This window comes from Balaenoptera musculus, chromosome 12, assembly GCF_009873245.2.
Source record: "Balaenoptera musculus isolate JJ_BM4_2016_0621 chromosome 12, mBalMus1.pri.v3, whole genome shotgun sequence".
Classification (NCBI taxonomy): Eukaryota; Metazoa; Chordata; class Mammalia; order Artiodactyla; family Balaenopteridae; genus Balaenoptera; species Balaenoptera musculus.
The window spans coordinates 66,044,426-66,066,383 of record NC_045796.1 but is presented as its reverse complement, the minus strand read 5'-3'; positions in this window follow the sequence as shown (position 1 = coordinate 66,066,383).

Genomic DNA, 21,958 nt, shown 5'->3' with positions numbered 1-21,958 from the left:
TCTGGTTAGCATAAGCTATAAAGAGTAGCTCAGATGGTTTGCACATGGCATCCAAGCCCCAGATAAGCTTACTGGAATCAGTGCACTGTGCTCTTATTTGCTATTCAAGTAAATGGACCCTGAAAACCGTAAGATAAGTAATAAAACTAATAGTGCATTCATCATTTAGAACTACCTAACCTATTCCTAAATGTACAAACATTTAACTTTTAAAGTGACATTTCTGTATTGTACTATTAAAAAAAAGTTATTGTTCTGAAGACATTTTACTATTGTCAGCTATCACTAAAATAATTCTATTTTGGCATTTTACCTCCATGCCATTCATATCTGTGGTCTATAGAAGAACCCCAAGTAACCTCAATATCTAGGAATTTAGGAAAACCAGATGCTTGTTGGGTAACACTAACACATTCCAGAAACTTCCATTTGCCCCACCAGTCATTGTTATAATCATGCTGTCTCCTCTAGATATACTCATTATATTGGCATAAGGAAGCAGGAGCCACAGAAAAAGAGCGATTTGAAACTCTAAAACCAACAATTACTTTATAACAACGTCTATCTGGGTTCCAGGAAAACACAGACTTTTAGTTGTGTAGACAAATGACACTAATTTATAACTGGTATTTGTTTAACTTAGATTTTAATAGAATTTAATATAAGTTTTACTCAAAGGAAGCCAAAACCCATTGGGGTCTATTAAAGAGGAGAAGCAACTACCCACCAAAAGAGGGTTCCAAGTTGCCTCAGTTGTCGACACTCCTCTCTAGTCTATGGCAGTATTTCTCAGAATTTAGTGTGCAGAAGAATAAACCAAGAAGTTTATTAAAAATGTAGATTCCTGATCCCACCAAAGGATTTTAATTTATATCTTCTGGAAAAAAGCCTAGGATGCCACATTTTAAAATAAATGCCTCGAGATTCTAGTGCAAATAAGTTACAGATGTAGATCAACATTGGTCAATTGACTTGTTTAGAATATAAACAAAACTTCCCAGGGCTCAACACCAGTTCTGTAGGAAAGCATCAGAAATGCCCGCTGGACTAGACAAATGCTTGACCAGAGCACAGATTGTGATTTTTTTCACATCTTACAATAACCCTGCATTAGATTACATCTCTGTGCATGTATGTGTGTGTGTACAAGAAGTCTGTGAACACTTTTTTTATGGAATTGTGAGACTGTTGATCGTTTTATAAGATAAAAAGTGTCAACATCATCATGTATAATTAAGGGAATGGTATTTATGACAGGAGCAACTTTTTTGGTATACCCTTTAATAGGTTTTTATGGTTTCTGAATTTCTGTAGTCGAATATTGGGGGATGGGGGTTGAAGCTTGGATTAACCTATGGCATTTTTCCCAGAAAAGGGGTTCTTGGTTAAGATATGCTGACCTGAGAGCAAAAATAATTTAGATACTCCCTTTTGATTTTTAATATAAGGAATAGACAGAAGTTCTAAAAATTCAAAAAATGAATCCTGTTCCCTAAAATCCAATTATCCTTCCTTCCGCACCAAAACCTCTTTCCCTAGTTCCTACTCACTGCAAACCCACTACTCCGCCTCTTTTCTTCCCTCAAACTCCAGCATTCATAAGTAATCCTTCTTCTTAACTCCACTTACCTACTTTATTGAATATGTTTTCCAGATCTCTAGCTTTTTTGAAACTCTTCCGGCAATGAAAAAAGGAAAATGTTAATTATGAGATACAATCATCTCCTTGTAGCATTCATACTATTTGATCTTTCTTCATTATTTATAACTTTTCATAATCCACTCCTATTTGTAGACCCCTGCTCCATTTTTATTCAAATACCATTCTCATCTAGTTCTCTTGTGCTGCGATTACATTTTTCTTGCTCTTTCTCTAAATAGTCTTTCTTTGGCTTTTTCTACACATTCTCCTTGCTGCACTTGGGTAACCAAAATGATGCTCTTGGCTCCAACTGCCACTACACGCCATGCTTCCGAAATCTAGGGTTCAGATCCAGCCTCTTTCCTGAAATCCAGGTCTACGTTTGTAAAACTACATTCCTCCACCTAGATGTCACACTATGTCATTCAGGATCTTGGCAGGAAGCAGAAGGAACACTGAAATGCGATTCTAAAGAGAAACTGATGACGTATAGGAAAGGTGAAAGAAAGGTGCTAAGACATTGAGAGACCAGCTAGAGCTGGAGGATGTTACCAACTACTCCTGAGAGGACAGAAGAGGAACAGTGGTATAGAAGTTCAGCCAGTGCTAGAGTCCTGGATGAGAAGCTGATGAGCCACGCAGGAAGAGGGACAGAAATTTACATAGATAGTCAATACTGTGGTTAGTGACATAATAATTATTATATCTCAGGGGCTTCCCTGGTGGCGCAGTGGTTGAGAATCCGCCTGCCAATGCAGGGGACACGGGTTCAAGCCCTGGTCTGGGAAGATCCCACATGCCGCGGAGAGACTGGGCCCGTGAGCCACAATTGCTGAGCCTGCGCGTCTGGAGCCTGTGCTCCGCAACAAGAGAGGCCGCAATAGTGAGAGGCGCGCGCACCGTGATGAAGAGTGGCCCCCACTTGCCACAACTAGAGAAAGCCCTCGCACAGAAACGAAGACCCAACACAGCTAAAAATAAATAAATTAATTTAAAAAAATTATTATATCTCCACATTAAATGTGTTTTGCAGACACAGCCCTAGTCTGATACTAAGGAAAATTAATCTGGGCCAATTAACTTTCTTTCTGCTAGATAAGTTCAAACTGTGCATAGTAAAAATTGTTAAATTCTGAATTTACCTCAAGGCAATTTATCTGGCATTTGATATATGGCTTTCTAAAGATAACGACAGATGAACTGTGATAACCATTTTTCTATGAAGTATGCCTGCTACCTTTAAATAAATAACATCAATGTTATTATCAAATTTTCTCAATCAAAAAATATTTTCTCAAGGAAGCTTCATATTGAATATTATGAAAATATTCTTTAAACATTTGAATAAACATATAAAACTTTATACAATAAGAAAATGACTGAATATTATAGAATTGCTAAATTTCTCTGCAAGTCCAAATGGAAGGATAATTCTAGGTTTTGATGCTGTAAATCCAATTAAAAGTATACTAATATCTTGCTTAAGCTCTTTAAAGGTAGTTTTAGGGTATATGAAGCAAAATATCTGGTAACTTGCTTCTCTTTACTTTCAGTCAATCTGGAATATTTAGAAAATATTCTACATCTGTATTTAATTTGCATATTAATATCATGGTGATTCATGTTTAAAATAAATCAAATCAATCTCTCCTTTTTGCAATTAATATATATTGTACAGATTCTTAACAAATAAACTTAACAAATAAATGTGCTACATTTGGTAAACACCCACAAAAATGGGTTTTATTATTACTGTCCCTCATAGTACAGCCCTTTTTACAGATCTTTCTTCATTTTTCAGTAGTTATGCATTTTTTTAAAACACAGGATGGGATGCACTTACAGAATACTTGATTGCGAGGACAATATTTTCTCAGACTTTACCATCCTTAGGGAAAAGAAAAAGAAACCTTTTTCATTCCTCTAGTTTTGGATTAAAGGTAAATAAAAACGGGATTCTTTTTCACAAAAATGTAAATTATAAAAAAGTATGTTTTCATTCAAATTTACTCAGAACCGTAACAGTGAACAAAGACATAATGATTGCCCAAATAAATTGTTTTGTACAGTTGTTTTTTCTTCCTCTGGGATTAACTCTGAGATTATTCAGCCTGGAAAATGCGGTAATAGCACTTAAAATACCTTACTCGGTAAACCAAACGCACAATTCTGCAGCTGCCTGCAGAACGAACATCATCATTACCTTTCTGCTTAGTTGGTGGGTTTACTTGGCCTTGGCTCTGCTTCCAGAGGCTGAGGGACTGCATGTTTCTCATTAAAATGGAACTATGAAGAATTAAAAGCCAAACATGAGACACAATTTATTTTCCTATGTTATATTACAATGTTTAATCAGGAGAACTTTAACTCGTATACTGTATGGTGTGTTAATACCCATGAATTAGCCAAATGGGTGGCCCAGGGCACAGAAGAAAAAACATATTTATTGGAGTCCCATAGAATTTTTTAATCTCATGTGTTTCGACAGATGGAGAACCTAATCACAAGGAATGTAACTAACTTGTCCACGTTATCACACAGTTGTTTGGTAGAACAACTGGGAGTAGAAGGCATCTCTTCTGGCTGCTCCATGTAGAATGTAACTGAGAAGAACATGTCATTGCCTATCTGTCTCTCAATCTGCCCGTGTTTCTCTCACGTACGTGCAAGGCAGAAAGTGCGTTCAATGAGGTCAGAACTTCCAAAGACACCATTTTGTCTTTTTTAGAGATAGAAACCTGTTAATTATAATTCCTCATACTGCTTAGTTGCTCACGTGTTTTCCCTTCTGAGACTAAAATATTTGGGTGCAAGTAATACCCAAGTCTCAGAAGTCACTGATGATAATACAACGAAGCACTTTTTGATGTGTGCGGTGTTTTATGGTTCATAAAACATTTTCATTTGCCTGGATTCAATCATTCTCAACATCTCAACAGGATGACCCTTTTTAATGTAAAATAAATGTAAATATAACAGCTGTATGTTACTATCAGTTGATTTTTTAAATAAATTACAAATGAACTATAAACCATTTTACATAAATTTCTATTTAATGAATCACAATGTTGTGAATTTTCTTAAACTTAAAAAACCACAGTATGTTAATACATTGTTTATTCAATCTATATAGAATGCATTGTTTGTTGTCAGATTTACAGATTCCCCTATAATATATCTGAGTCCATCTGGAATTCACCACCAGTAGTTTAGGAACCTCTGAGTAATTTGTTATGAACTTGATGAGTTGTTGAGATTAGGGTGGCCCTGCCTTCACTTTTAAATTTTGTGAAGGATATATAATTAAGATATAATTCAGTACACAGTTATTAAGAGTTGAAATCAGTGAATGTTGACAATTGTATAGGCTTCTGTAACCAAGATCCAAAACAAAGCACGGAGTATTTCTATCTACAGAGAATCTCCTTACATCTCCCACCCCACCTCCTACCAAGAGGCAACCACTTATTTGACTTATATCATTAGACATTAGTATTGCCTGTGTTAGAACCTCAGCTAAACGAATGATACAGTATATACTCTTTTTCCACTGCCTCCTTTCACTCAGCATAATGTTTTTGAGATTTATCCATGTTGTTACATGTATCAGTATTTCATACATTTTTGTTTCTGAGGAACATTCCACACATATATTTAAACCACAATTTGTTTATTTATTTTCATTTGATATTTAGGTTGTTGCCAGTTCTGAGCTTCTCAGAACTGCAATGGAAATTCATGTACAATTCTGTTAGTGGGCATATGTTTTCACTTCTCTTGAGCAAATACCTAGAATTGGAAGTATACGGTCACAGACATGATATACTTTATAATAAATTGTCAATTTGTTTTCTAGAATGGTTATACTACTTTACACTTACACCAGAACTTATGACAGTTCCACGTATTCAAAATTCTTGTTAACATTTGGATATATCTGCTGTTTTCATTTTAGCCATTCCAGTGGATGAGAAATGGTACCTTAATTTAGGTTTAGTTTGTATATCTTTGATGACTAATGATGTTGAGCACCTTTTCACATACTTAGCTATTTGTATATTTTTTGTGATATTCCTGTTCCAGTCTTTAGTCCTCTATTTAATTTGGTTGCTTACCTTTGTTATTATGGATTTGTTGAGTCAACTATGTCCATACTGATTTTTTGTCTGTAAAATCTGTCCATTTCTGGTAGAGGGGTGTTGAAATCTCCAACTGTGATAATGAATTCATCTGATTCTCTTTGCAATTCTATTAGTTTTTGCTTCACATAGTTTGATGTTCTGTTGTTAGGTTCTGCACATTAAGCATTGTTATGTCTTCCTGGAGAACTGACCCCTTCATCATTATGTAATGCCTTTATTTATCCCTGAAAACTTTCCTTGCTTTAAAGCCTGCACTGTCTGAAATTAGTATAGCTACCCTTGCTTTCTTTTGGTTAGTGTTAGCATGGTATATTTTTCTCCATTCATTTACTTATAATTTATATATGTGTTTATATTTAAAGTAGGTTTCTTAGAGACAACATACAGTTGGGTATTGTTTTCTGATCCACTCTGAATCTATTTTTTAATTGGTGAATTTAGACAATTGATGTTGAAAGTGAGTATTGATGTAGTTGAATTAATATCTACCATACCTGTTACTGTTTTCTATTTGTTGTCCTTTTTCTTTGTCCCTAATTTTGTCTTCTACTTATTTTTTCTGCCTTCTGGGGTTTTAATTGCACATTTTATATAATTCCATTTTCTCTCCTTTCTTGACATATCAGATGGATAAACTTCCTTTTTCAACTTCCTTTTTCGCAAGACATTTATCCGTTTCATATAAATTGTCAAATTTATTCACATGAAGTTGCTCATAATATCCCTCTTTTTGGAATTTTTGTAGGATATGTATTGATATGCCTCTTTTCATTACTAATGTTGGTCATTTGTATCTTCTCTCTTTTTAAATTTTTTTGAAAAGTTTTGCTAGAGGTTGATTTAAAGTAATTTTTAAAAGAGAGATTTTGGCTTTATCAATTTTCTCTATTATTTCCCTTTTTGTATTTCTTCGATTTTTGCTTTTAAATATTTTCCTTTAGTTTAGGTTCAGTTTGCTCTTATTTTTGTCTTAAAGTAAAAACTTTAGATAATCAATTTTAAACATTTCTTATTTGTAAATGTAGGGTTTTAAAGTTATGGATAACTCTCTAAGCATAGATTTAACTGTATCCCACAAGTTTTAATATTTGTACTCATTATATTCACTCAAACTCAAATTTTATTTTCCCTCTGATTTCTTTATTGACCAACAGGTTATAGAGGATGTGTTGATTCATTTCTAGATATTTGTTAAATTTCTGGATCTTATTTTATTAATTTATAATTTAAAGTCATTAGTCAGACAAAATGCTCTGAATTATCTTAAACCTATAATAGATATTGAGACTTGCTGTGTGGCCCAGAATGTGTTTACCTAAAGGATTTTATTTTTGCCTACAGTTCTTGTATGTAGTATTTTATTAATGTAAATAAATTCAAGTAAGTTAACAATAGTCAGTTTTTTTATATCCTTACTGTTTTGTTTTTTATTGCCCCAGTTATTTTTTTCAACCAGTAAGTGTGTGGTATGAAAATCTTCAACTATAGTTATTGATGTCCCTTTTGTCTAACATATATTTCATGTATTTTGAAGCTCTGTTATTAGGTGAGTACACATTTAAGATTATGAATAGTTTTTTTAGTCAAAATTTATTATATGTATCAATATAGTCAAAATGTATGGTCAATGGGGTCTGCAGAGTGAAAAAGAGTGACAGATATCTTTAAGTCTTGTCTAAAAGTTACATCTTGTCTCTCACTGAAAATATCTAGGAAAAGTTAGTAACAAAGTTTGAAAATCACAGATGCTATTCTCAGACTCCCTGGTATGTCCCTTTACTGAAAAAACATAAAGAAAAATTAGTTACCAGGAATCACTCTTAGGAAACTCTAGAACCAAATAAAGTATAGTGAAATTACCATTTTCAGAATAAACCAATAGGTATATTCATAAATCCATATCTTCTCAATAGCCTCTTCCAATAAACACTGTGTCTCTGATACTCCGTACGTGTCCAAACCTCTTACTTCTTCCATGGAGCCAAATATATTCTAAAATGTGTTTATAAATCCATATTTAGGGATCAGACCTAGAATGAGAAAAAACAGTATTTTAAAATATTTTTATGGTTAAATGGTCTTATGTTTGTATCTGTGAGAATGAGTATCCTTTAATCAAATAATCTTCTCCTGGAATAAAATAAAACCCTAAAATAAATATCTCACAAATATGAATTTATTTTAGTTATACTATTGGTTGCATGCATAAAAATACCTACTAAGAATAAACATCTCAAGAAATGAGAATTAAATTTAATTTTACTATTGAGCTCTCTTTATTCAGGATAATTGCTCATTTTGTATGCTTCAGAATATTATAGTTAACTCAAGGTGATGCTTCTTGACTACTAGTAATTACCACTCAATATCAGCACCTGTGAAGTCAAGCTAATTTCAGAAATGAAGAGTTTACAAAGTTCTTCTTTTTTAAGAAGTGTTCATTTGTATTTTTGCATATTCTTTTTGGATCACTAATTTCCAATATGTTCAAAAGACACTGCTACCTGTTTTAGAAGAGCAACTTAAAATTGGCATTATTTCCTTAGGTAGTTATTAGTTTTTGAAAAACACTAATTGTTGGTGAACACTATAAAAGGTTTCCTAAAAGCCACAGGAAGCCTCGAGGAGACATAGTCTCTGTTCCAACCAGAATATTTCTAAGTCAAGGAAGCTAAATGATAACTTAAAAGATAATGCATACTTTAAAAAAAATTAACAAGTGCTTAAGTGGCTCTTTAACATGATTCATTGTTACAAGGTTATGATAAATAGATTATGAAATGAATTAAATATAATAAGTAAAAATAGTGACATAGCTTTTGTAAATTGCAATTAGTGTCCTTAAATTTGAAAGAATGTATGAGGTTCACACCTGCAAGAAATCAGGCAGTAATCAAATAATACTACAAACGGATGATACTAAAATCCATTCCAGCCGTATGAATTTTTTTTCAGTGTCCTAACAGTAGTCCTTCTATCGTTCCCAACAATTTCATTTTCAGTTAGTTTTTTCATGCATAAAACAAGTTGCACTCCATGATGCAGGTGGGATTCTTGGTCACCCCATTCCTTCTAGTGAACCTGATTCAATCTCAAGGTACAATTGTAAATTTCATCTTTATATGAAGTATTCCCTAAGTTTCCAAGCTCTTACCAAACTCTATTTTTCCAGACTCTGCAGTATTAACATTTATATATTGTCCCTTAGCATAAATGTTATGCCAGTTGTGTTAGGTGTAAATATGTAATATTTCACAACTCAGTTTGACCTCAAAGACAAATACTCTGAGATTTCAGTAGCCACATTTCCAAACACAATGTTGCAATATCCCTAGTTTGACCAGAAGCAACATTACTACTGTAGTAACTTAGACAACATTTTCAATATCAGTAGTTGCAAGTATTATTCTTTTTATTAGGTAAGGATATGTATTCTTATTTTTTCTGGTTTCTGAAAAAAAATACAGAAAAAATGTATCCCTCTTTTAAATAGCAATCCTTCCAATCTATAAAGATAATTATCCAGTCATTTCTAGGTTTCCTATTTTCTTCCTATTACCTCTTAGATTCTCTTTCTTCTGGTTTTTAGACTATCATCCTACTCCAGGTATATTTTACTCTTTTCAATTCTCTCATAAAATATGCCTGGGAAAACTGAATATATATTCTAAATGTGGTTGCCAAGAATTGTGAAGGGTGAGGTTTCATCCTAAATACAAACTAGCAAGTAACCTGCCATAGTTTCATGGATGCTAACAGAAGATGTGAGATCCCTACATCAGAGACAATGGACTTTATTACTCAAAGAGTAGCAGACAGAAATTGATTTATGTTTTCATCAGTCCCCCTTGCTCTCAAAGTCAAAAAAGGTTGACTGGGAGTAGCCCAGATAGATGCTGAGCCGACAGTGAGCTCGTGTTATAGCTGAGGAACACCAAACCTAGGAAACCCCAAACTTCATATTGGGCTACAAACAAACTTTACTCCAGGGGGAAACATTATCTTTGTTACGCTGGGCAGAGAACAAACTTGCTCTATGCTCCAGAAAAAGACACTATTTCTTTCCGTCAAGGCTGTTAGTTATGCAAACATCCTTGAAAATATAGTTCAGAACAAAAGCTGTTAGGTATTCTACTCTCAATACATCAGACATTTGATTTCGAGTTCAATGAAACTGTGGATACCTTCTAAAATATGAGATAAGTGCTGGTGATTCTCAGACAGGAGATATTCTCCCACATATTTGAATAATATAGTGCTCAATTCTGATTCTTCATTTTTCCCCCTTGCTCTTTCATACACATGACAGTGGCACCTGGTATATGAATACAATAGTATCTTGTCTAAACTTTGGTTGCCAAAACGGAAATTCAAGAGTGCAATTCCAATACAGATCCAATGGAATGATTTCCCATTCAGTCCATGCAATCACACAACCATGTTTCACAAGTTGTTTTTCAAGAACTTCTTAGCTAGAGTAAATGTGAATAGGGCTTGCATTCTAGCACATATCACAGCATTCAAGAGTTCATCAAAATTCTAATTAGCCCTGTAGCACTGAGAAAAATGATGCATGTTATCTGACCAAGAAGACACCTTGGAACCACCGTCGGACATTTGATTCATCACGTGAGAAGAATTTTATTTTTCAAATTTTTGACAAAGATTATACATGATTTTTTTTTTTTTTTTTTTTTAAAGAAATTCACGTTCTTTTATTTATTTATTTATGACTGTGTTGAGTCTTCGTTTCTGTGTGAGGGCTTTCTCTAGTTCCGGCAAGTGGGGACCACTCTTCATCGCGGTGCGCGGGCCTCTCACCATCGCGGCCTCTCTTGTTGCGGAGCACAGGCTCCAGACGCGCAGGCTCAGTAATTGTGGCTCACGGGCCCAGTTGCTCCGTGGCACGTGGGATCTTCCCAGACCAGGGCTCGAACCCGTGTCCCCTGCATTGGCAGGCAGATTCTCAACCACTGCGCCACCAGGGAAGCCCTATACATGATTTTAATGATTTTTCTTTGCAATATCTTGATTCCTTCAGAACCCTGGCGGCACAAAGAATATTTTAACACTTGAAAGTAATAAAAATGAATTATATGTATAATCATTTTCTGTTTAAGCTCTTAAATCAGCATAAGGTTAATAGAAGGCTCTAGAGATGGAAAACACATGCCTCTAGGGTGTTAAGCAGGCTGTCCCAAAGCAGGATTATTTCTATTTGGAAGATTTAAAGCAGTGTTTTAAGCCTCAAAAACTTTCACAGTATGCTTTGGACCTGATTGCTTTGTCAAATGTCTCCAATCTTGTGAAAATATTCCCCGATATTTAATTAACTGAAACCTTCTTGTCTTCAGATGTAATCTCAATTGTAATTAGAAGTGCATGTGTCAACATTTCTAATTAGTGGTGGTAATTAATATCTATTGAGGGTGCACAGGGCAGGTGGTGATCTTCTAGACCCTTGAGTACAATGAGAAGAATTTCAGAGAAAAAAACATCATGGCAAAGCACACTCACAGGGTTTGGAAATGAAAGGATGAGAAGTCAGTTTGCTGATTGTCATGTCACTCCAATATGTCATAATTGACAGTGGAGAAGCAAGCTAGGACAAAAATGGTTTGCCCAGTGTTGTTGTTGTTTTTTCCCTTCAAATTTGAACTTCACTTCTCACAATTTGATTATCTAAAGGCTGGAACTAATCAGGATTTATAACAAACTCATTGAGGCAGCTATTTAGAAAGGAAAATGATGATTTTGGAAAAGCGACAAATACAAATAAGATTGTTTATTTTAAAAAATCAACAAACACCATGGACATAGAAAATGTCAAATGTAATAAGTCATAGCAGCAAAGTGTAGGTTCAATATGATATGCTTACACTGAATTTTAATTTCTGAAGATTGTTATCTGACATTTCACCCTGTAGATGTTTATAACATGAAGTACGTTGAGATTTCTTGCATGAAGAAGTATTCTGATGCTGTATAATTTTATTAAAAATTTGAATGGCTATCCGAACAAAACAGAGCCAAGAGCAATGATTATTAATATAAACCACATAATATTCAAAACAAAGTTAGATTATAATATAGCACTAAATTCAACAAGATAAATCTAATGGCATACGGTCAATATTGTATTTAGATCCAAAGATCAAACACACAATACTATAAATACAAGTTTAATGAACCACTTAGGTGTACATATGAAAAGCGTAAAAGTACTGAAAGTATAAGAGAATTGTTTTATATAATCTATAATAGAAGGGATAGAAAGATAATTTTAAAATGGCACCAAAATCAATAGCACTAAGGAAAATATGAAAATCTTGACCATTTTAAAATAATACATGTTATGCATGTATACATACAAATAATATTTATATTTTAAAAGTACTGTGTAAGTGACAAGCAGAAAAATATTTGCAAAGTATATGAAAGATATAGGATTATCCTTAAATTACAAAATGCAATTGTTAATTAAAAAAAAACCAGTAACACTGAAATAGGAAAAAAATTAAACAAACGGAATGTATTCACAAAAGAAAAAACGCAAATGCACAGTAAGCATACAAAGATGAACGTCTAGTAATTTAAAATTAAAGAAACACAAAATCGAAATTAAGATAACCATGAGGATTTTTTTAACTTTTAGATTAGTACAGGTTAAAAATGTTTGAAATATTGTTGTCAAATGTTGAGAACTGGACATGGTTACATGCTATTGGTGGGAGGGTGAAAATTGGTACCATCTTTCTGGATGGGCATTTGATTCTATGTATCAGTTCCACTTCTAGGGGTTTGTCTGAGGAGATAATCAACTGGCCAAAGAGGAACTGACAAAGACTGGAGTAGTGCTTCTAGCAGTAAAAACTAAAAACAACCCAAATGTTAGTCACAAGGAAATTTAATAAATAAATTATGAAGTGTCCATACACTGAATAATATGCAGCCATATTAAAGGTTGAGAAAACAATGCATTGGTATAAAAACAACACCAGTGATATATTAAGTCTGAAAAGCAGATTTCAGAAGAATATATATAATATGATCAAAGCAGTGTTTTTCAAAGTGTGTTAATGGAATATTAGTTCCACAAAAAGGGTTATGTGATCTGTATAATCAAATTGTTTGGGAAATGATGCATATTTATCCTTTTTTTTTTTGAGATTTGCAAGGCACATGAGTGTATTATAGGCTCTGAAAAATCTGTCCACAAAATAATTTTGTTTAGTCCAACTTACTTGCTAAAATTATTTGATAATCTTTTTTTGCACAGTTCCAGTCTAGTACTTTGTATTTCTCTTTAGAAAATGTTACTATGCATGCATAGGAATAAAAATTTTCAAAAGAGATGCCAAATTAACAATGGCCATCCTGGAGAAAGGGAGATTTAGAAATTTTAATGTTCTACGTTATACTTTTTCCACATACATCATACTTGATTTTTTAAAAACTTGAATACTCAGAAAAATATAAGTTTTATGGAGAATTTGAGAGGGAAAATGATCACAATCACAGACTTCTGGTTTAAATAACACCTTTAACATGACCTTGTAGACTTCCCAATTTAATAGCTATAGACTTTTTGAAAGCTCACCAATTCATAGAACAGCTGCAACTATACCTTATAGAAAAATTATAACCTGAATCGTCAGGGAATTCATTCTAAACATACAGTCACTGTACCTGAATTGAGAAAATATATCTGTGTCCTATTTTATGAAACGTTAACAGCACTGTCAGCCTCCAAAAAGGTATACATTTTGTTTCTTCCCCATCGCATCCTTTCTGTCCCATGGTTCCAGTTTTGATACCAGACCAAACTCTGCCATTTCCAATAGCATGCTGTTGGAGGGGCAGAGCAAGAATCCTATACTGCACCCACCCCTCACATTTTTAAAAGCGATTTGGACACTGCAAATTCCTGGAGACAAAAGTCAAGCATGAAGTCGGCCAGTGGTGCTTACATCCTGTTTAAGGTGTTATTTCCACAAGTAAAATGTGGAGGTTCCAAAAGGACACCAGGGCATTGTGTGAATCGAAGAATATCATGAATGCCATTAGTCCAGAGAATCCAAGAACCCAATAGTGTGGATAGTAGAAAAGACCACCTCTGTTTAGCAGAGGCCCAAAAGAAACTGCGAATTCAGCTGGTTGTAATATGAATCTACCATGACCCATTCCTCCCACTAGTGGTTAACTAAAGAGAGACACGAGTCAGGTAAAAGAGCAGCCATACTCTTTCAATTTACCAAACATGGTATCTATGAGTGGGAAAACAAACAAACATGGGCCTTTGAAAAGGGAAAGGGGAATAACATCCTTGTGTTGCCCTCCTATTTGCTCTTTAGGACGGTGTAGAAACAAGAAAAAAATGGACAAATGTTTGTCATCATGAGGTGAAGAAAGCCAACCGTGATGAGGAAAGAAGGATAAGGTGAACATATCAAAATGCTGTCCCAATTATAGGAAAATAAATTAAAAATGGATGAAAATGAAGCTGGTTAAGATAGTGTAGAATTGGAAAGAAGCTGAAATTGTGAGGATGACAGACTACATTGGATGTGGTAAAGGGCACAAATGATACTGCATACGGTCATTCATTAGGCATTTGTATCCTGACTCTAAGACAATGCCAGGGCCTGTTCTGAAAGCTGAGGACACAATGGTCAACAAGATGAAGTCTGTCTAAATCTACAATGTTGAGGATATGAAGATATTCTAAATTGCAGAAGAAAATCACAGAGATGAAAGACATTATATATAGGTGGGCAGAGAAAGGAGAACCAAGATAACAATGATGGCACTCTAAATGTGGAGTGGGGGCAGATGACTGTTGTCCCTGGAAAAGGAAAAATCATAAATATATATATTTTAATGTTTTGTCATATAAATGTTTTGTAAATATATAAAATATGTTCACAGAAAAAATGGTCATTTGTGCTGTCTTGGATTCATTTTTGTATTTCTTAACATTAATCATGTTCTATTTTGGAATAAAATGGGTTATTTTTAAAGATAAAGTTTAGGGACTTCCCTGGCAGTCCAGTGGTTAAGACTCCGCGCTTCCACTGCAGGAGGCATGGGTTCGATCCCTGGTCAGGGAACTAAGATCCTGCATGCTCGATTCCGCACGCCTCGAACCAAAAAAAAAAAAACAACAGATAAAGTTTATAACTCTAAGGGTGGAAGAAATGTGACTTAGGGTGAGGTAGCTAACCATAGCCAACAATCAGCCAATAGCTAATAGTCTGTTGTGGCCCTGTTAAAATTAGCATAATTTTGGAACACATTAATTGGGAAATACTTGTAGTGATCATAATATAAAGTCATAACTCCAGTAACTTTGCTCTGGTTGCAGAGTTGTGGAGTGCCACAGTCTGCACATCACAGGATAAGAGTCATTTTGACAAATGAATGTATGTCTACAGAAGGCTTGGATGGATAATAAGCATACAGAAATCATGTTCTTGAAGGAATAACTGATGAGACCATACACAGTATTTTACCCCCCAGAAAGAAAAATGTTAAAAAGTATCAAAGGAACTAGTAATTGGAAAAATTTAAAGAGTATAAAAAAATCAGAGAAGAGCGAATTAATTCACTATTGCCTATATTTTCTTTTTTGTTATTTATCTTTATTTTGCCTGAATTTGCTTATATTTTCCTCTAGGACTTAGCTAAATCAATAATTAAGAAAAAGTACCAGGGTTTAAAACCAAGTTCTGGAACCATAAAATTAGAAAGACAGAGATATCAACAACTTACATTCCAGAGAAATTCTCCTCAAGACATAGGGGAAAACTGAAGTTCAAAGACTATCCTCTTCTTGATGCATAAAATGATGATGTATCTGTATGTAATTATTTAATTTATTATATGCTAAATAATTCCAAACTTAGGCATAAATACCTTCAAGTTTAATTCAGCCGTTTGGGTATCTTTAAATACATCGAAATCTCCCATCTAAAGGAGCAATATCATTTCTGGGCTATTTGCGTTAGGATAGGATGGTTTTATGAGGTTTTCACTTAATAGCACATATACCCTATGTATATATTCAGCTCCTTATCCCTCTTTTCACATCTTTCTTATGTATCTTAATATCTGTTCTTCTTCCTGTATGGCATTAGCGGTAGATCAAAATCTTTTAAGAATCGTGCAATAAAAGTTAACCCACCTTAGGTTTTCCCCAGTCCCCAGTCTAAAGCCATAAAAAGATTAATTGTATTTAAAAATTTTATAAGGGTTTTACTCTTAAAATATATACCTTGTTCAGGTATCACTCACTCTATATAAAATTACCTGCTAAACATATAAAGAATATATAAAATACAACACATAAACTTCTTCCCAATAAAAATAAATATAGTTTGTGACAAAAAAACCAATAAACTTATCATCTACTTAAAACCCATATGTGCAAATTGCATTAATCATGAAATATAACATTACATTTGATCCCACTTTACTAATCCTAGATTTTAGAAATATTTTTATAAAGTCTATAACTGCTAGTAATTATTTTCCAAAGTCAAAATTACCAACATTTTGAATTAATATAAAAAGAAATGTTCCATCTTTTTTTTTTATAAAGTTATTTATTTATTCATTTATTTATTTTTGGCTGCGTTGGGTCTTCGTTGCTGAGCATGGGCTTTCTCTAGTTGCGGTGAGTGAGGGCCATTCTTCGTAGTGGTGCGCAGTCTTCTCATTGCACTGGCTTCTCGTTGCGGAGCACGGGCTCTAGGCACGTGGGCTTCAGGAGTTGTGGCACGTAGGCTCAGTAGTTGTGGCTCGCGGGCTCTAGAGCGCAGGCTCAGTAGTTGTGGTGCGCAGGCTTAGTTGCTCTGCGGCATGCGTTATCTTCCCAGACCAGGGCTAGAACCCATGTCCCCTTCATTGGCAGGCGGGTTCTTAACCACTGTGCCACCAGGGAAGTCCCAAAATATTCCCTCTTAAGAAATCCAAACAACAATCCATTTTAGCTCTATGTTTCCTTGAGGATTTAGGGAAATTGTCCTAGATAATTCACTCCATGGTGTCTGTGATAATAATGTGATAGAACATGTTTATTAAATACTGGTTTACCTTTAATATTTCAACTGATTTGCCTTTCAGATTTTTTCATAAAATATTCTATAGTAGACTAAATTCAAAAAATATTTTAACACATATTTCAATAATCATTTTTAAGGCAACAGGAGACAGGAGTGGAATGAGCCACTCAAATTTAGAGGATTATAATTTGGGAGGTACAGGGGGGCAGGATATTATATAGATTATTTAGCATGCACTAACCTAACAGCCTGGATGATGGCAAAATCAGAATGGACACAAAATCTAAACCACCTGTACACATAAACTGTGGAACTGGTAGAACACCAGACCTTCTTTTAGGCAATATTTTTATGCCTTTAGTCACCAAACTCTCTTCATAGCAACAATAATACAGCAAAACTAATCAATTTGAAGTTCATAAAGGATTAGATGAGACTATTTTTTTAAATTAATTTTTGCTGGAGTATAATTGCTTTACAATGTTGTGTTAGTTTCCACTGTACAACAAAGTGAATCAGCTATACGTATACATATATCCCCTCTTTTTTGGATTTCCTTCCTATTTAGGTCACCACAGAGCACTGAGTAGAGTTCCCTGAGCTATACAGTAGGTTCTCATTAGTTATCTATTTTATACATAATATCAATAGTGTATATATGTCAATCTCCATCTCCCAATTCCTCCCCCGCTTTCCCCGCTTGGTGTCCATGCATTTGTTCTCTATGTCTGAGACTATTATATGGAAGGTGGGATCAGAAAGGGGAAATTAAGGGGCTGCTGACTAGGTATGATGCCCAAAGGGCACAGCTTCCTCCAGAGTTCAACATCAAAACATCTTGTAATTTTGACATTGTTTAATTTTACCATTCTCTTTCTTTCATTTTTTTCTGCCTTCTACTTGTTTGGTCTGAATTTTCAATAAAATGTTCTTATAGAATATTTTTTCCTTTGTTTTGCTCTCCACGGTTTCTACAAAGCTATAGTAAACCCTTGTTACCGCTGAAGAAAAAAATTCAATGTAGCTATTGTTAAATCTGAAATAAATAGATCTGTTTAATAGGATCTGAATTTTAACAGGATCCACAAGAAATTCATATGCACATTAAACTGAAAAGAACTAAATTTAGAAAAAGTGTTCAACAACAATACTAATTAAATTTTCATAGGCAAGTCAAGAACACCTAAATACTGCCACTTTTGGGGTTACGTTCAAAATGCATTTCTGCAGAATAAAGGAGTATTCCTCAAGTAGTAGGGAGAAATTTAACTGTAAAAATCTACCCTTAACATTTCAGTACCCATAAATGGAGGTCTCTGCCCATGACCCTTTCTTTTCCAACACCTGGCTCTGTTCTGTAACAGGAGGGTTCTTTACGCATCCTCAAGGTCTCACCAGTCTGAATGTCCAAGCTTCATGCACCCACTGCTATAAATAACCACCCAATGGCCACTGTCACACTCCAAGGGCAGTGACAAGATGCAAACCTGGAGGATGGCACCGGTTGCTCTTTCTAGACTTGGAACAAGGTTCCACATAGGTGCGAGATCTCAGAGAACATGCTCTTGGCTTCAAAGACTGAAGCAAAGCACAGTTAAAGGAGGACCAGAAGCAAGCCTTGGAATATATGGGACCCAGATCAGGGGCTCCTGTTTTCTGGGTCTGTGGGTAGCACTCTCTTTGTGAAGATCATATAAGATTTTGGACCAATCTCTTAAGATTTATGTAAATATTCTTCTCTATCTAAAACTGATTTGGAAAAAAGATACCCAAATACATGCAAATTAATGTTGTAATTAATTTTATATATCATTTTTCTAAGAGAACCAAAGAAAATTCTCTTTAATGTAGAACAGTAAGCATCTGTGAGCTACACCTTTTAATTTGGATAGAAGTCAGAAACCTCCTCCCACCCCTGTTAATTTAGGTAACTTGAAAAGAATCTTAAATTCAATTTTCTTTCGGTCCAAGTTTCCTTTTCCACAAACACCCTGGCCTATTATGTATTGCACATTTATATTATCAGATACCACTCATACCTTACTACGGTATGCATGAATACACTTTTAATCTAAAGTTTGTAGTTGAACACTGAAATAGAAGAATTGGGGAAGAGATCAGTGGGAAAAATAAATCACGTTTCATAAAAGAACAATAACAGGACAGCAAAAAACCTCTTCTCTCTTAAGTAGGCTATTTTACTTCTGAGCTCAACATTTACCATTTCTTTCCTAGACCTTTAGGAAAAAAACACACACATCTAGATCTGAATATTAACATTCAGTAAATATTTAAATTAGTGCTGAAGAGAGGGTATTTTGCAAGCCCAATAGATTGTGCTCATTCATTCATAACTTCCTTCAGCTCTTTGTTTTGCATCTTATGTCTAAGCACTGATTTCTATAACTCTTAATATATTTACAATACATGGAAAACCTGGTTAAATAATTTCCTTTTTCTACAGGGCTAAAATTAATCTCAGTTTGCCATGAGGAATGTGAAACTACTGTAGACTTTTTTGAAAAAGCATGTAAAGCACAATGCTAATCAAAAGTTTAACTGAATCAAAACACAAAACAGCTACTTTGATAATGTATTCAATTCCTAATTGAAATTCAATGTTATTAAAAAATTAAAAATTTTAGATGCCGTAATTTCTTAAATAACCTTTTGTTCGTTACATGTTAAATATTTGACTGCGTTAAAAAAATATTCAACTGCTTGGTGTTAAATCACTTCGGCACACTCTTAGCAAATAGCTTCATAAACCAAAGAAGATGGTGTTGTAAATATTGTGCCAGGAGGTAAAAACTACCAAAATTTTTGCAGGTATCATTACCTACCCACTTCAAAAAATCAAAAACTCAAATATTTTGTTGAATGTTTTAAATTCTCCTTTCCTGTCTCCTTCCAGAATTGGGTTCTTGCTGTAAGCCTCTCCCTATACTGGAAACCTTTAAAGAATATTTGCCATTGAGTCACTTTGTGCCCTTTCTGCCTTCCAATTTATGCTTTAAATGTTTGGACAATGCTCTCTTTGAATCTAGGTCATGTCCTTCAGTCCCCAAGGGTCAAGTTCATGGCTGATAACAGTTCCTTGCAAGCATGTTAGCCATATTGGTATGGGATTATAAGAGGTTCTTTTCACAGTATTATGTCACACATTCATTCTGAACATGTTATATTTTAATAAACTATTTCTTTTAGAAGAGCTGCAGATTTACAGACAAATAACAAAGCTATTACAGAGTTTCCGTATACTTTAGACTCAATTTCCTCTATTTTTATCATTTTACATTAGTACGGTCCATTTATTTTAATTAATGAACCAATACTGATACATTAGTAAATAAAATCAATACATTGTTCAGAGTTCCTTAGTTCTTCCCTTTCTCCTGTTCCAGAATTTCATGCAGGATACCACATTCTTTAGTTTAGTTATGTCTCCTTAGGCTCCTCTTAGCTGTGGCAATTTCTCAGACTTTGCTTGCTTTTGATGCCTTTAACTATTTTGGGAAGTAACAGTCAAGTACTTTGTAGAATGTCTCAATTGGAATTTGTATTGTAGTTTTCTCATGATTAGACTGGGATTATGTGTTTTGGGGGAGGAAGACTACAGAGGTAAAGTGCTATTTTCATCACATTATATCAAGTGTACATACTATCAACATGAATTATCACTGTTTCTGTTGACCTTGGTCAGCTGGTCGAGATAGTGTTTGTCAGATTTCTCCACTGCAAAGCTACCCCCTCCACTTTTTTCATAAAGTGCCCTTTGGAAGAAAGTTCCTATGCACAGCCCACACTTAGAAGTAAAGATTTATGTTCCACCCCTTTGAGGACAAAGTATGTATATAATTATTTGGAATTCTTCTGCACAGGAGATTTGTGCCTTCTCCACCATTATTCAATCATTTATTTATATCAATATAGACTCATGGATACTTAAATTAATCTTTGGCCTATAATCTAATGCTGCTTTATTTTATTGTTCAAAGTGTTCTAGCTATAGTCTTTGAGAATTCTCTCAGTTGGATCCTGTGTCACTGTCACATACCCGCATCATTGTATGATGGTTGGTTTGTCTGAGCATGTCCTTACTTTCTGGCACTTCACTATGCTCCAGGCCTATCTTGTATATTTTCTGTCCCATCTTAGTATCAGCCATTTCTCCAAGGAGCCTTGGTTCCTTTCACTGGGGAATGGCATTATAAACCAAAAATCTAGGAGCTGGGTGTACTCACTGCTACTTGGGTATGTATCATTGACTCTAGGCTCTCTCAACTGACAGAGCAAGGAAATACATGTGTGTATACCAACCCATGTACACACACGTATCTATAAATATTTCTTTATGCAACCATCTCCATCTATATTAAACTAAATATGAGTTTGTAATGATATTTCCAACTTTAATCCATTAACACATTTTGGCCCCATTCTTTTCCTTATCTCTAAACTCTCCAGCAGTGGGAAAAATGTGGTTCCCACCATCTGCCATGCATTTACTTAATTGTTCAATTTCAGTATATGTGATTAGCAGGACTGAATTTTTAACCTCTACCCCTGTGGGAAACAACCTTACTGTTTCCCTAAACTCGAGTACAGTGTTTACATGCAGTTCATTTTGCCTTTTTCTCTGCATCCTCACATTCTGATCAGCCCAAGAAAAGTCACTGATTTTTAGTTTGTTCAGTTTTTTCTTGTTCTAAAGAAGAGAATGACAACCTGCAAGATCTTTACATACTGGAGCTGAAAAGACCATGCTATTTTTTATACTTACATTTAATTAACTTCCTACCAGAACAAATGTTTCAAAGAACAAAAGATTTCAAGTGAAATTTTCAATTTTGTAGTATGTGCATTTAACTAGCATTCGTTCCCAGGTATAGAGAATGAAGCTACAGTGTGATTTTTGGTACATACAATTTTCTAGCAGAATTTCTGAACAGCCTACTGCAAGCCTGGAAATCATTTCCATTAACTTGTGTCTAGGATAGTAGAACAAAATGTTTGGAACATACTGTTTCAATTATTCATCGATCAATTATTCATTATGTATTAAATGCCTAGTAACTGCCCCAAACTATTGAACTGAGATATAGAGTTTT